We start from the raw sequence: 13,928 nt of genomic DNA on the forward strand, positions 1-13,928 counted from the left end.
GCCTCCACCTACAAGGTGTCCCAAGTAAACCACAGTACCCTGCCCTATCTGACATTTAGCTGCCTTGATAGAGAGGCCTGCTGCTTGCAGGGCCTGCAAAACCTTCTTCAGGTGGACCAGGTGTTCTGGCCAGCTGGAGCGAAAGACAGCAATATCATCAAGATAAGCTACACTAAAGGACTCCAAGCCAGCAAGGACTTGATTCACCAACCTTTGGAAGGTGGCAGGGGCATTCTTTAAGCCAAAGGGCACCACAGTAAACTGGCAGTGCCCATCAGGTGTAGAGAATGCTGTTTTCTCTTTTGTTCCTGGTGCCATTCTTTTTTGCCAGTACCCTGCTGTCAAGTCAAAGGTACTCAAGTACTTGGCAGCACCCAGTTTGTCAATTAACTCATCTGCTCTTGGGATGGGATGAGCATCTGTCTTGGTGACAGAACTAAGCCCTCTGTAGTCCACACAGAACCTCATCTCTCTCTTGCCATCTTTTGTGTGAGGTTTGGGGACTAAGGCCACTGGGACTGTCAGAGTACTCAATTACTCCAAACTCCAGCATCTTGTGGACTTCCACTTTGATGCTTTCCTTAACTTGATCAGACTGTCTACAAATTGTTTTCTTGACAGGCATGCTGTCTCCTGTGTCCACATCATGGGTACACAGGTGTGTCTGACCAGGGGATAGGGAAAAGAGCTCAGCAAACTGCTGGAGGACTTGCCTGCAGTCAACTTGCTGTTGGCCAGAGAGGGTGTCTGAGTAGACCACTCCATCTACTGAGCCATCTTTAGGGTCAGAGGAGAGGAGACCAGAGAGAGGTTCACTCTCAGTTTCCTGGTCCTCATCTGTAACCATTAACATGTTTACATCTGCCCTGTTATGAAAGAGTTTGAGGCGGTTCACATGGATCACCCTTTTGGGGGTCCTGCTAGTGCCTGGTTCTACCAAGTAGGAGACCTGACTCTTTCTTTCTAGCACTGGGTAAGGGCCACTCCATCTGTCCTGAAGTGCCCTGGGAGCTACAGGTTCCAGAACCCAGACTTTCTGCCCTGGCTGAAACTCAACCATAGCAGCCTTTTGGTCATACCACATCTTCTGGAGTTGTTGGCTGGCCTCAAGATTTTTGCTTGCCTTTTCCATGTACTCTGCCATCCTTGAACGTAGGTCCAGTACATAGTCCACTATATCTTGTTTAGGCTCATGAAGAGGTCTCTCCCAGCCTTCTTTTACAGGAGCTAGTGGTCTCCTAACAGGATGGCCAAACAGAAGTTCAAAGGGGGAAAACCCTACTCCCTTCTGAGGCACCTCTCTGTAGGCGAAAAGCAGGCATGGCAAGATGACATCCCATCTCCTTTTGAGCTTTTCAGGGAGCCCCATGATCATGCCATTCAATGTCTTGTTAAACCTCTCAACAAGACCATTGGTTTGTAGATGGTATGGTTGGTGAATTTGTAAGTCGCCCCACACTCATTCCACATGCATTTTAGGTAAGCTGACATGAAGTTGGTACCTCTGTCAGAAACCATCTCCTTAGGAAAACCCACTCTGGTAAAGATACCAATGAGTGCTTTGGCTACTGCGGGGGCAGTAGTAGACCTAAGGGGAATTGCTTCTGGGTACCTAGTAGCATGATCCACTACTACTAGGATATACTGATTCCCTGAGGCTGTGGGAGGCTCAAGTGGACCCAATATATCCACTCCCACTCTTTCAAAGGGGACCCCCACCACTGGAAGTGCATTGAGCGGGGCCTTTATGGTGGCCACCTGTCTTACCACTGGCTTGACAGGTGGCACAGGAGGCACAAAACTCCTTTACTTTCTGGGACATGTTGGGCCAATAGAAATGGTTGACTAACCTCTCCCATGCCTTGGTTTGTCCCAAATGCCCAGCAAGTGGAATGTCATGGGCTAAGGTCAGAATGAACTACCTAAACTCCTGAGGCACTACCAGTCTCCTAGTGGCACCAGGTTTTGGATCTCTTGCCTCAGTGTAAAGGAGTCCATCTTCCCAATAGACCCTGTGGGTTCCACTGACATTTCCTTTTGTTTCCTCAGCAGCTTGCTGCCTGAGGCCTTTAAGAGAGGGACATGCTTCTTGCCCCTTGCACAGTTGTTCCCTTGTGGGTCCCCTGGGCCCAAGAGCTCAACCTAATAAGGTTCTAACTCCATGGGCTCAGTTCCCTCAGGGGAGAGAACTTCTTCCGGAGAAGAGAGGTTCTTTTTATTTTTCTGTGCTGAAGCTGGTTCCCCAGTCTTCTTTCCTTTTCTCTTGGAAGGTTGGGCCATTATTTCAGACTCCAACACTTCTTTTTCACCCTGAGCCTTGCACTGTGCCCTTGTCTTCACATACACCAGTTCAGGGATACCCAGCATGGCTGCATGGGTTTTGAGTTCTACCTCAGCCCATGCTGAGGACTCCAGATCATTTCCAAGCAGACAATCTACTGGTATACCAGAGGAGACTACCACCTGTTTCAGGCCAGTGACCCTTCCCCATTCTAAAGTTACCATAGCCATGGGATGTACTTTAGTCTGATTGTCAGCTTTGGTGACTGGATAAGTTTGTCCAGTCAGGTATTATCCTGGGGAAACCAGTTTGTCTGTAACCATTGTGACACTGGCACCTGTATCCCTCAGGGCTTCTACTCTAGTCCCATTAATAAAGAGATGATGCCTGTATTTTTTCATGTTAGGGGGCCAGGCAGCCAGTGTGGCTAGGTCCACCCCACCCTCGAGACTAATGTAGCTTCAGTGTGGACCCTGATTTGCTCTGGGCACACTGTTGATCCCACCTGGATACTGGCTATTCCAGTGCTAACTGGAGTAGTAGTAGAAGTGGAACCTTTCTTGGGACAGGCCTTGTCTCCAGTTTGGTGTCTCTGCTTATTACAGCTACAACACCATGCCTTTTTTGGGGGTCAAGGTTTTCACCCTTGTACCCAAATGAGGAATGTGAAGAGGCTTTGGACCCACGCTCCAGAGCAGGTTTTGGGGCCCAGTAGAAGACTCTTTACTTTGTCCCTTGGATGTCTCAACACTCATCCCCTGGGGAGTCTTTGTGACCCCTTTCCTTTGGTCACCCCCTGTGGAAGTCTTGGTCACCCTAGTCTTGACCCAATGGTCTGCCTTCTTTTCCAAGTCTTGGGGAGAAATTGGACCTAGGTCTACCAGATGCTGATGCAGTTTATCATTGAAACAATTAGGTGTTCCTTCATAAACAAATTATACAGCCCTTCATAATAATTTACACCACTGCCATTAATCCAACCATCCAGTGTTTTGACTGAGAAGTCAACAAAATCAACCCAGGTCTGGCTTGAGGATTTTTGAGCCCCCCTGAACCTAATCCTGTCCTCCTCAGTTGAGAATCCAAAGCCCTCAGTCAGGGTAGCCTTCATGAGGTCATAGGATTCTGCATCTTTTCCAGGGAGTGTGAGGAGTCTGTCCCTACACTTTCCAGTGAACATTTCCCAAAGGAGAGCACCCCAGCGAGATTTGTTTACTTTTCTGGTTGCACAAGCCCTCTCAAAAGCTGTGAACCATTTGGTGATATCATCACCATCTTCATATTTTGTTATAATCCCTTTGGGGATTTTTAGCATTTCAGTATTCTCTCTGACCCTATTTATGTTGCTGCCACCATTGATGGGAGCTAAACCCATCTCTTGTCTTTGCCTTTCTATGGTTAGGAGCTGTCTCTCCAAAGCCAATCTTTTGGCCATCCTGGCTAACAGGAGGTCATCTTCATTGAGGCTGCCCTCAATGCTTCCAGAGTTGCTGGACTCCCTTGTGGGAGAAGCAGCATCTCTGACTATCACTTGTGGAGTCAGGGTTTGAGGAACCCTGGTCTCCCTAACTAGGACAGGAGGGGGGAAATTATCCTCCTGGTCACTAGCTTCCCCCTCTGTAAGGTTGTCTTCAGAGGGGTTGTCTCTAGCAAACTCCGCCAAGAGCTCCTGGAGCTGTACTTTGGTAGGGTTTGATCCAGTTTTTATCTTTTTTACTTTACAGAGAGTCCTTAGCTCTGACATCCTGAGATGTAGGTAAGGGGTGAGGTTGAGTTCCAACACCATCTCTTATGTACTAGACATTATTTCTCTAAAAGTTGGGATACTTTATAAGAATCTAAAACTATCTCTAGAACTTAATCCAAAATTTTACAAAACTTTTAAACTCTAAAATAAATGCTAACAGGGACTAACAAAGCCCCTTGCAGGACTTTTAAAAATTTAGAAAAATAGCTCAAATTTAAAAAATCAGTCTCTAATGACAAGTTTTGGAATTTAGTCATGTGATCAGGTATTGGCTGAGTAGTCCAGCAAATGCAAAGTCTTAGACCCCACCGCTGATCCACCAATGTAGGAATTTGACTCTGTATGTACTATTTCAAAGTAAGAAATAGTGTGCACAGAGTCCAAGGGTTCCCCTTAAAGGCAAGATAGTGGCAAAAGTAGGTAATTCTAATGCTCTTTTTTGTGGTAGTGTGGTCGAGCAGTAGGCTTATCAGAGGGTAGTGTTAAGCATTGGTTGTACACACACAGGCAATAAATGAGGAACACACACTCAAAGACTTACTCCAGGCCAATAGGTTTTTATATAGCAAAATATATTTTCTTAGTTTATTTTAAGAACCACAGGTTCAAGATTTACAAGTAATACTTCAAATGAAAGGTATTTCACTTAGGTACTCTAGGAACTTTGAATAATCACAATGTCATGTACATTCTTGGTAAAAATGGCAATAAGCTATTTTAAAAGTGGACACTGCAAAAATCAACAGTTCCTGGGGGAGGTAAGTAGAGGTTAAGTTTACAGGTAAGTAAAACACTTACAAGTCTCAAAGTTGGGTCCAAGGTAGCCCACTGTTGGTGGTTCAAGGCAACCCCAAAGTTACCACACCAGCAGCTTAGGGCCGGTCAGGTGCAGAGGTCAAAGAGGTGCCCAAAACACATAGGCTTCAATGGAGAACAGGGGTTCCCCGGTTCCAGTCTGCCAGCAGGTAAGTACCCGCGTCCTCGGGAGGCAGACCAGGGGGGTTTGCTAGGCACCGGTGGGGACACAAGCAGGCACAGAAAGTACACCCTCAGCGGCACAGGGGCGGCCGGGTGCAAAGTGCAAACAGGTGTCAGGTTTTAGATAGGAATTAATGGGGAGACCCGGGGGTCTCTTCAACGATGCAGGCAGGCGCGGGGGGGTCTCCTCGGGGTAGCCACCACCTGGGCTAGGCAGAGGGTTGCCTGGGGGTCGTTCCTGCACCGGAGTTTGGTTCCTTCAAGTCCTAGGGGCTGCGGGTGCAGTGTTGGTTCCAGGCGTCGGGTCCCTTGTTACAGGCAGTCGCGGTCAGGGGGAGCCTCTGGATTTCCTCTGCAGGAGTCGCTGTGGGGGCTCAGGGGGGTCGTCTCTGGCTACTCACTGGCTCGCAGTCACTGGGGAGTCCTCCCTGAAGTGTTGGTTTTCCGGAGGTCAAGCCGGGGGCGTCGGGTGCAGAGTGGAAATTCTCACGCTTCCGGCAGGAAACGTGAAGTCTTTAAAGTTGTTTCTTTGTTGCAAGAAAGTTGCAGATTGTTGAACAGGGCTGCTGTTCACAGGAGTTTCTTGGTCCTTGGATTCAGGGCAGTACTCTGAGGCTTCAGAGGTCGCTGGTCCCTGTTGGATGCGTCGCTGTTGCAGTTTTCTTCGAAGTTGGGAGTCAGGCCGGTAGGGCTGGGGCCAAAGCAGTTGTCGTCTCCGTCTTCACTGCAGGGCTTCAGGTCAGCAGTCCTTCTTGTTAAGGTTGCAGGAATCTAGTTTCCTAGGTTTTGAGGGGGCCCCTAATTACAGAATTCACGGGTGTGTTTAGGTCTGGGAGGGCAGTGGCCAATGGCTACTGTCCTTGAGGGTGGCTACACCCTCTTTGTGCCTCCTCCCTGTGGGGAGGGGGGGCACATCCCTAATCCTATTGGGGGAATCCTCCATCCACAAGATGGAGGATTTCTAAAAGTAAGGGTCACCTCAGCTCAGGACACCTTAGGAGCTGTCCTGACTGGTGGGTGGCTCCTCCTTGTTTTTCTAATTATCTCCTCCTGCCTTGCCACCAAAAGTGGGGGCAGTGGCCAGAGGGGCGGAAATCTCCACTAGCTGGGATGCCCTGTGGCGCTGTAACAAAAGTGATGAGCCTTTGAGGCTCACCGCCAGGTGTTACAGTTCCTACATGGGGAGGTGAGAAGCACCTCCACCCAGTACAGGCTTTGTTCCTGGCCACAGAGTGACAAAGGCACTCTCCCCATGTGGCCAGCAACATGTCTGGTGGGAGGCAGGCTGGCAGAAACTAGTCAGCCTACACTGGAAGTCGGGTATGTTTTCAGGGGGCATCCCTAAGATGCTCTCTGGGTGTATTTTACAATACATTGCACACTGGCATCAGTGTGCATTTATTGTGCTGAGAAGTTTGATACCAAACTTCCCAGTTTTCAGTGTAGCCATTATGGTACTGTGGAGTTCGTGTTTGACAGACTACCAGACCATATACTCTTATGGCTACCCTGCACTTACAATGTCTAAGGTTTTGCTTAGACACTGTAGGGGCATAGTGCTCATGCACATATGCCCTCACCTGTGGTATAGTGCACCCTGCCTTAGGGCTGTAAGGCCTGCTAGAGGGGTGACTTACCTATGCCACAGGCAGTGTGAGGTAGTCATTTTCTCCCCACCAGCACACACAAGCTGAGAGGCAGTGTGCATGTGCTGAGTGAGGGGTCCCTAGGGTGGCATAAGACATGCTGCAGCCCTTAGAGACCTTCCCTGGCATCAGGGCCCTTGGTACCAGGGGTACCAGTTACAAGGGACTTACCTGAGTGCCAGGGCTGTGTCAATTGTGGAGACAAAGTTTCAGTTTAGAGAAAGAACACTGGTGCTGGGGCCTGGTTAGCAGGGTCCCAGCACACTTTCAAGTCATAACTTAGCATCAGCAAAGGCAAAAGGTCAGGGGGTAACCATGCCAAGGAGGCATTTCCTTACACCCCCTCCCCCAAACGAAAGAGGATGAGACTAACCTTTCCCAAGAGAGTCTTCATTTTCTAAGTGGAAGAACCTGGAAAGGCCATCAGCATTGGCATGGGCAGTCCCAGGTCTGTGTTCCACTATAAAGTCCATTCCCTGTAGGGATATGGAGCACCTCAACAGTTTAGGGTTTTCACCTTTCATTTGCATGAGCCATCTGAGAGGTCTGTGGTCAGTGTGAACTACAAAGAGAGTACCAAAGAGCTATGGTCTCAACTTCTTCAGGGACCAGACCACAGCAAAGGCCTCCCTCTCAATGGCACTCCAACGCTGCTCCCTGAGGAGTAACCTCCTGCTAATAAAAGCAACAGGCTGGTAAAGGCCATCATCATTTCTCTGGGACAGGACTGCTCCTATCCCATGTTCAGAGGCATCTGTCTGCACAATGAACTGCTTAGAGTAATCAGGAGCTTTTAGAACTGGTGCTGTGCACATAGCTTGTTTCAGGGTGTCAAAGGCCTGTTGACATTCTATAGTCCAGTTTACCTTCTTGGACATTTTCTCGGAGGTAAGTTCTGTGAGGGGTGTAACTATGGATCCATATCCCTTCACAAACCTCCTATAGTACCCAGTCAAGCCAAGGAATGCCCTGACTTGAGTCTGGGTTTTTGGAGCTACCCAGTCCAGAATAGTCTGGATCTTGGGTTGGAGTGGCTGAACTAGGCCTCCACCTACCAGGTGTCCCAAGTAAACCACAGTACCCTGCCCTATCGGACATTTAGATGCCTTTATAGAGAGGCCTGCTGCTTGCAGGGCCTGCAAAACCTTCTTCAGGTGGACCAGGTGTTCCGGCCAGCTGGAGCTAAAGACAGCAATATCATCAAGATAAGCTGCACTGAAGGACTCCAAGCCAGCAAGGACTTGATTCACCAACCTTTGGAAGGTGGCAGGGGCATTCTTTAAGCCAAAGGGCATCACAGTAAACTGGTAGTGCCCATCAGGTGTAGAGAATGCTGTTTTCTCTTTTGCTCCTGGTGCCTTCTTATTTGCCAGTACCCTGCTGTTGAGTCAAAGGTACTCAAGTATTTGGCAGCACCCAATTTGTCAATTAACTCATCTGCTCTTGGGATGGAATGATCATCTGTCTTGGTGACAGAATTAAGCCCACTGTAGTCCACACAGAACCTCATCTCTCTCTTGCCATCTTTTGTGTGAGGTTTATATCTGTGACAATTCTGCATGGCACATAACTAGGGGTGGAACAGCCCCATGTTCCAGCAAAGAATGAGTAGACATGCTCAGCAGACCAGTTCCCCTCATTCTGAGAACAGTAGCCCAAATTGAGAGGGACGTCTGTATATCATGCTGATAGCTCCCATGTGGCCTAGATGGCACTGGCTGACAGACTCCTACAGATTTCTACTGCCTCTCCATTTACTCTGGGCAAGAATCCACATCTTCTCTCAAAATCAGCCACATTATGTTTTCAAAACCATCCTTCCTTTGCATGGCTCCTAAGAACAATGAATTTGCCTGTTTAGATATCCCTGATCATTGGTGGAAAATACTTGCTCAAGGAAAAGCACAGTCCACAAATAACACTTACGATGCCAAATGGAAATGTTTCCTTTCCTGATGTATCTCAGAATGCTGCACCCGCTACATGCCCAAACTCAACAACGGTTTCCACATCTGTTAAAGTTAGCTCAGTCATGGGTCAAGTGTACCTCAGTTACATTTCTCCTTGCATTCATTTCCCAATACTTGCATTAAAATTACATCATCACTTCTGTCTTCTTGACTAATTAATGAGTTTCTGAAGGGCCTCTACAGAATATTTCCATGTTTGGAAAATAAACATCCATTGCATAGGGCAGATCTGAAAAATGTTTCATGGAAAGTGGCAATGCTTTTAGTAGTCACATCACCCAGAAGGGTTGGTCAACTACAAGAGAGCACAATAAAAGTACCTTATTCAAAGTTCACAAAAGAAAGTGATCGTACAAACAAATCCAATGCTCATCCCAAAAGGCCCATCTGACCCGCATCTTAATGAGCCTGTTTTCTTTAAGTCCTCTTTTCCTAATCCATCCACTAAAGCAGAAAAAAACCATAAAACTACTCTAGATATGACACTGTCTCAAATTTTATATTGCAATACCGTGTTCTTTCGGACAAAATGACCAGCTTGTTTCTTATGAGTGTTTTCATAGAATCAAGACACAAACAAATGATCATGAGATGGATATCTTCAACTATCACATTTTGCCACATGCTTTCTAACAGACCCTTGTTAAGGCATATTGCACAAGAAGTTTTACAGTGAGCCCCATTTTTGGGATTCCTCTGATTGTCTTCTACAATGGAACAGCCACTCTACTTTCATGAACCATTACTGTTTGGGCAGACAATTGGCAAGGGAGTCAGCAGTTGGCCAATCAGTCCTACCTAACTTTGTCTATTAAGGTGAGCCATCTTCTCCCTCCTTCCGTTGCTTCTCATTATTATACTGCTTACTATTCTGATTCAAGCATGTGAATCAGTGACTGACCCAATACTGGAAAATAAATATTTAAGTTACCTGTAACTGCAGCTCTATAGTGTTGGTAGCTTTCATGGGTTCACTTGCGGTTCTCCTTCCTCCCCACTTTAAGTTTACATTCTACTGAATGAGGTGGATAGGGTACTAAGATACTGTTTTTTAACTTGTATATGTTTTTGTTGTATGTGACCGGATGCCCCCACCTCAAAAACTGGGAATGATTCAAGCATGTGACTCCATTAAAGCTACCAATGATCGAGAACTGCAGTAACAATTGTAAAACTATATTTGCAGAGTGTAGAATCAGGCATATCACCTTTCTTTTCATCACCGGAATACTACTCTGAACCTGGGCTTCACTCTTTTAATCCATTTGAAAGTATCATTCAGTATCATTCAGAGAAAGTCAATTTATGTCTGCCACTCTGCTCCTAGGGACAAGCCCTGTCTGACCAGAATCTCCAGTGAAGGAGTTCTGTCCACAACAGTGCAAGACCACAGATAAAAGTGGCCAAAATCACATTCATACAGTGGTAGCGTTTGATTTATATTTATGTCATTGGTAAGATCTAAGGAAAATGAAGAAGGATGGATTAGGTGAGTACTAAGTTTAAAAAAAGAAAGTAAGCTTGTCTCTTGTTTATATTTTACAGAGTCATATTTACAATCCATGCAGCAAACAATTATCGTGATGTAACAAACATTATTTTTCTAAGTGCTTATATTGCTAATTCTGCTTAAAAATCTTTTCGCTTGGGAGCGGACCTTCATAAATGGTAGAATAATTGATGCATGTGTACACACTTTAACTTTCCACAATTTAAATTTATAAGTGTACGTATAGCATTACATAAATGCAGAGAACCACACCATAGCCTTTCTGAGGCTAAATTTACCAGAAATGTTTTGAGGAGTTTAACGGCCTAGTCAACTTCCACTAAGGAATGTTATTTTTGTAAAAATGTATCCAGAAAAACTCCCTGGGACAGGCAAGGCATCTGCTTTGGATAGAAGAATGGAGTTGCTCTGATGCACCAAGGGGCAGAAAAGGTATGACAGAGAGGCTGGAGAAAAAGGCATGTCTACTGCAACCTTGCATCCTCTCCCAAAGGAGTCCAGGAGAGGGAGACATCCGGAGTGAAACAGGAATACGAGACATCCACCAGATCTAGGATGGGTATGGCTTCAACCTGCTTGCCATCAGAAATCAGTAAACCGTTGATAACAAAGTGTACATCAAATACCAATGTTGCTCGTAGTACAAGCCAAAATCTGAGGCGAATGGGATGTTGGTGTCTATCCATTCATTAGCAGGAAACTCCCGCTGTAGTGCCATTCAGCATTAAGGCACTTACCTTGAAGACTATTCATATCAAGACACAGGACTTCTCATCAGTCTTCTCATAGATTGACCATGAGGCACAGAGCTTCACCATCAATTTAGGAATTTTCCCCTACTCTGCATTCATGGTCACTGTCTCCACTTACAGCCAGCCTTTCCTAACTATTCCTCATATGATTTGGTTATTCCTCCAGATGTTCCAATTCAAAAGCTTTATAGCTTCCATTAGTAGGGACAAGGCATACTTGCCTGAATATTTTTTCACACCTCTTCCCCCATTAGCAGTGCAAAGATCTTTGAGGCCCAAGCATTTTTCTAAGCTGCCTCCAGCCTAAAGGAGCAGGAGAAAAACAACTTTACTTTCCCCTTTCAGCAGATATTTAGATTTCTCAGACACAGATTTGTCTTCTGGATCTAATATGCCATCATCTCCAGGTTCCCCTATGATGTTATCACATATCCATACCATCACAATGTTTCATGATGTCCTGGCCAGAAGAGCTTCAAAGCTTAGTGTTTCACTGGAGACACAAGATACATCTGTCTCCATGGAGATACTATAGACAACTGTTCCTCCAGGCCCACTTTTCCTTGTGGGCCCAGGTTCAAGAAAATGGTGCAAGAAAAAAATATCAAGCCTCATTTAAAGTAGCAGTTCCCAGCTACAAACAAAATATACTTCTGAGAAAGGATCTAGTGTTTAGGCGCAAGTGCCTAAAGCTAATGTCCATCTTTGTCTCTAAGTTTAGGAAAAAAATACCTCTACTCCAGAGATATTTGTACCATTGTACAAAGAGTGTAAAAGAATGAATCTGGCCTGAAGAAAGTTTGTGGTACAAAGGAGCAGCTCTTAGAGCTTCAAGGGCCTCTTCTCTTCTTGACAGGTATGCCCATGCCTTGTAGGACAATATTCAACACTTCAGAATGATTTACCAAGCAACAGAAAGTGGGATTTTGCCAAAGTGAGTAGTGAGGATCTCTTTGTTTCAAATCAGATCAATTGCACATTTGTTTATTTGGCTGACTTCTCTTTAACAGAGTACTGATAATATATAAGTCCAAGGAACGCTTCCTTGGTGGTAGAGCACTCTTAGACACTAGGAGAGTTGATCCATACTTTGAACAATATACATTTATGGGGTTTATATCCTTGTTTTAAGACTGATTTTAGTCATAATTCTCCTGGATGGTAAAAGCATTCTATTGTTTTTTTTAGCAACCAAAATTTTTGTTTTTACAAATAGTTCCATTGCATTTCATGTATCCCTGCATCTGAGGATTATAGACCAAATGTACAAAGGTTTTCTGCGGGAGCAAAGGGTCTGATTTGCAGAATCAGGCTATTTGTAAACATGAAAAAGCACTTTGGTGTGTAAGAAACCAAAATTGTGATTCAGTAACACATTACTGAATTAAAATTTTGGTTTGCGACTTTGTACCAAACTGGTATTTCGAAGGGGTGTGTCTAAGGCATCCCTTCTAAATATAGAATCGGAATAATATGCATTAAAGCTTTGCAACCGAAATCTGGTTGCAGAACATTAATGTTCACTGACGACTGAAAGGTAGTGGTAAGGCATTTGCAAATGTGAAGGGTGCCCAAGGGATCTCATAGGTAGTGCCTAAGTTCCTTTAAGGCAAATGGGCTTCATTTAAAAACAAAATAGAAAAATGCTTTATTTAAAAGCAATGACAGACGGTGATCTGCTGACTCCAGTAGGTTGCAATCCTTGTGATGGCTGCGATTCATAGTGAGTCACAATTTATGACCCACCTGTACTGCCATTTGATAAATTTTGTTTTGACCAATGACTTTGTGTTTCACCACTGCGCATATTAGTTGCTCAATGTTCACCAGTAGCACATGGTATGTTTTGGTCAGTTTAGCCGCCTATGGGCTTTGACATTGCATTAGCCATTACATTCTGTATTCTGCCTATTGGCTTTGACATGCTGTATCCAGTCTAGCCGCCTATTGGCTTTGACATTGCATTCCTATTGGCTTTGACATGATGTATTCAGTTTAGACATGCTATTAGATATTCTGCCTATTGGCTTTGACATGATATTATATATTGCATTTTGTATTCAGCTTAACTGCCTATTGGCTTTGACATGATCAGCTCAGCTGCCTATTGGCTCCGCTGCCTATTGGCTTTGACATGATATTATATATTGCATTTTGTATTCAGCTTAACTGCCTATTGGCTTTGACATGATATTATACATTACACTTTGTATTCAGCTCCGCTGCCTATTGGCTTTGACATGATATTATACATTGCATTTTGTATTCAGCTCAGCTGCCTATGGGCTTTGACATGATATTATACATTGCATTTTGTATTCAGCTCAGCTGCCTATTGGCTTTGACATGACACAAGACATTGCATTTGATATTTAGGTTAGCTGCCTATTGCCTTTAACATGACATTGCATTTGATATTTAGGTTAGCTGCCCATTGCCTTTAACGTGGAGTTAGACATTGCAGTTGAGAATCCAAGCTGTATTTTTCCAAGCTGTGTTTTTGCACCAGATGAACCAAGATGTTTTGCTCTCACAGTAGACTAGACCTGATAAGAGAGGGTACATGGTGTTGTTCTCTCTGCTTGAGCTTGGGAACAGGAGTAGTCTTGGAGACCTGGCCAGTCTCCAAAAGGCTTGCTCAGTTTCCCAGGTCTGAGAGGAGGGGGCACACCTTTGTAACGAATGACACAGGCTGCAGAGAGTCAGATTCGAATCTGCCGGACCTCGTGCTGGAGCTTGGCGCCAGCTGCCAGCAAACCTGTGTGGGTAGATGAATCTCTCTTTCTCGCGGCTGACAGGGGTCATCAGCTTGCAGACCTTAGAAAGATGAAGCTGTAGATAGTTCCCACACAGTGAAGTATTTGTTTTGCTTTGCATTCAATATCTTATAAATATAACCTGCTGTGTATATTGCAAACTGATATATTTTGTTTGATTAACGCGGACTTGAAAGCTACTAATTCGTCATTCATAAATATTGTGGTTGGGGAAGAATTAACAACAATAAAAGTCTTCTTTGACCTCAGAAGTGCATTTCTGTTGTG

This window comes from Pleurodeles waltl, chromosome 7, assembly GCF_031143425.1.
Source record: "Pleurodeles waltl isolate 20211129_DDA chromosome 7, aPleWal1.hap1.20221129, whole genome shotgun sequence".
In the NCBI taxonomy this organism is placed as follows: domain Eukaryota; kingdom Metazoa; phylum Chordata; class Amphibia; order Caudata; family Salamandridae; genus Pleurodeles; species Pleurodeles waltl.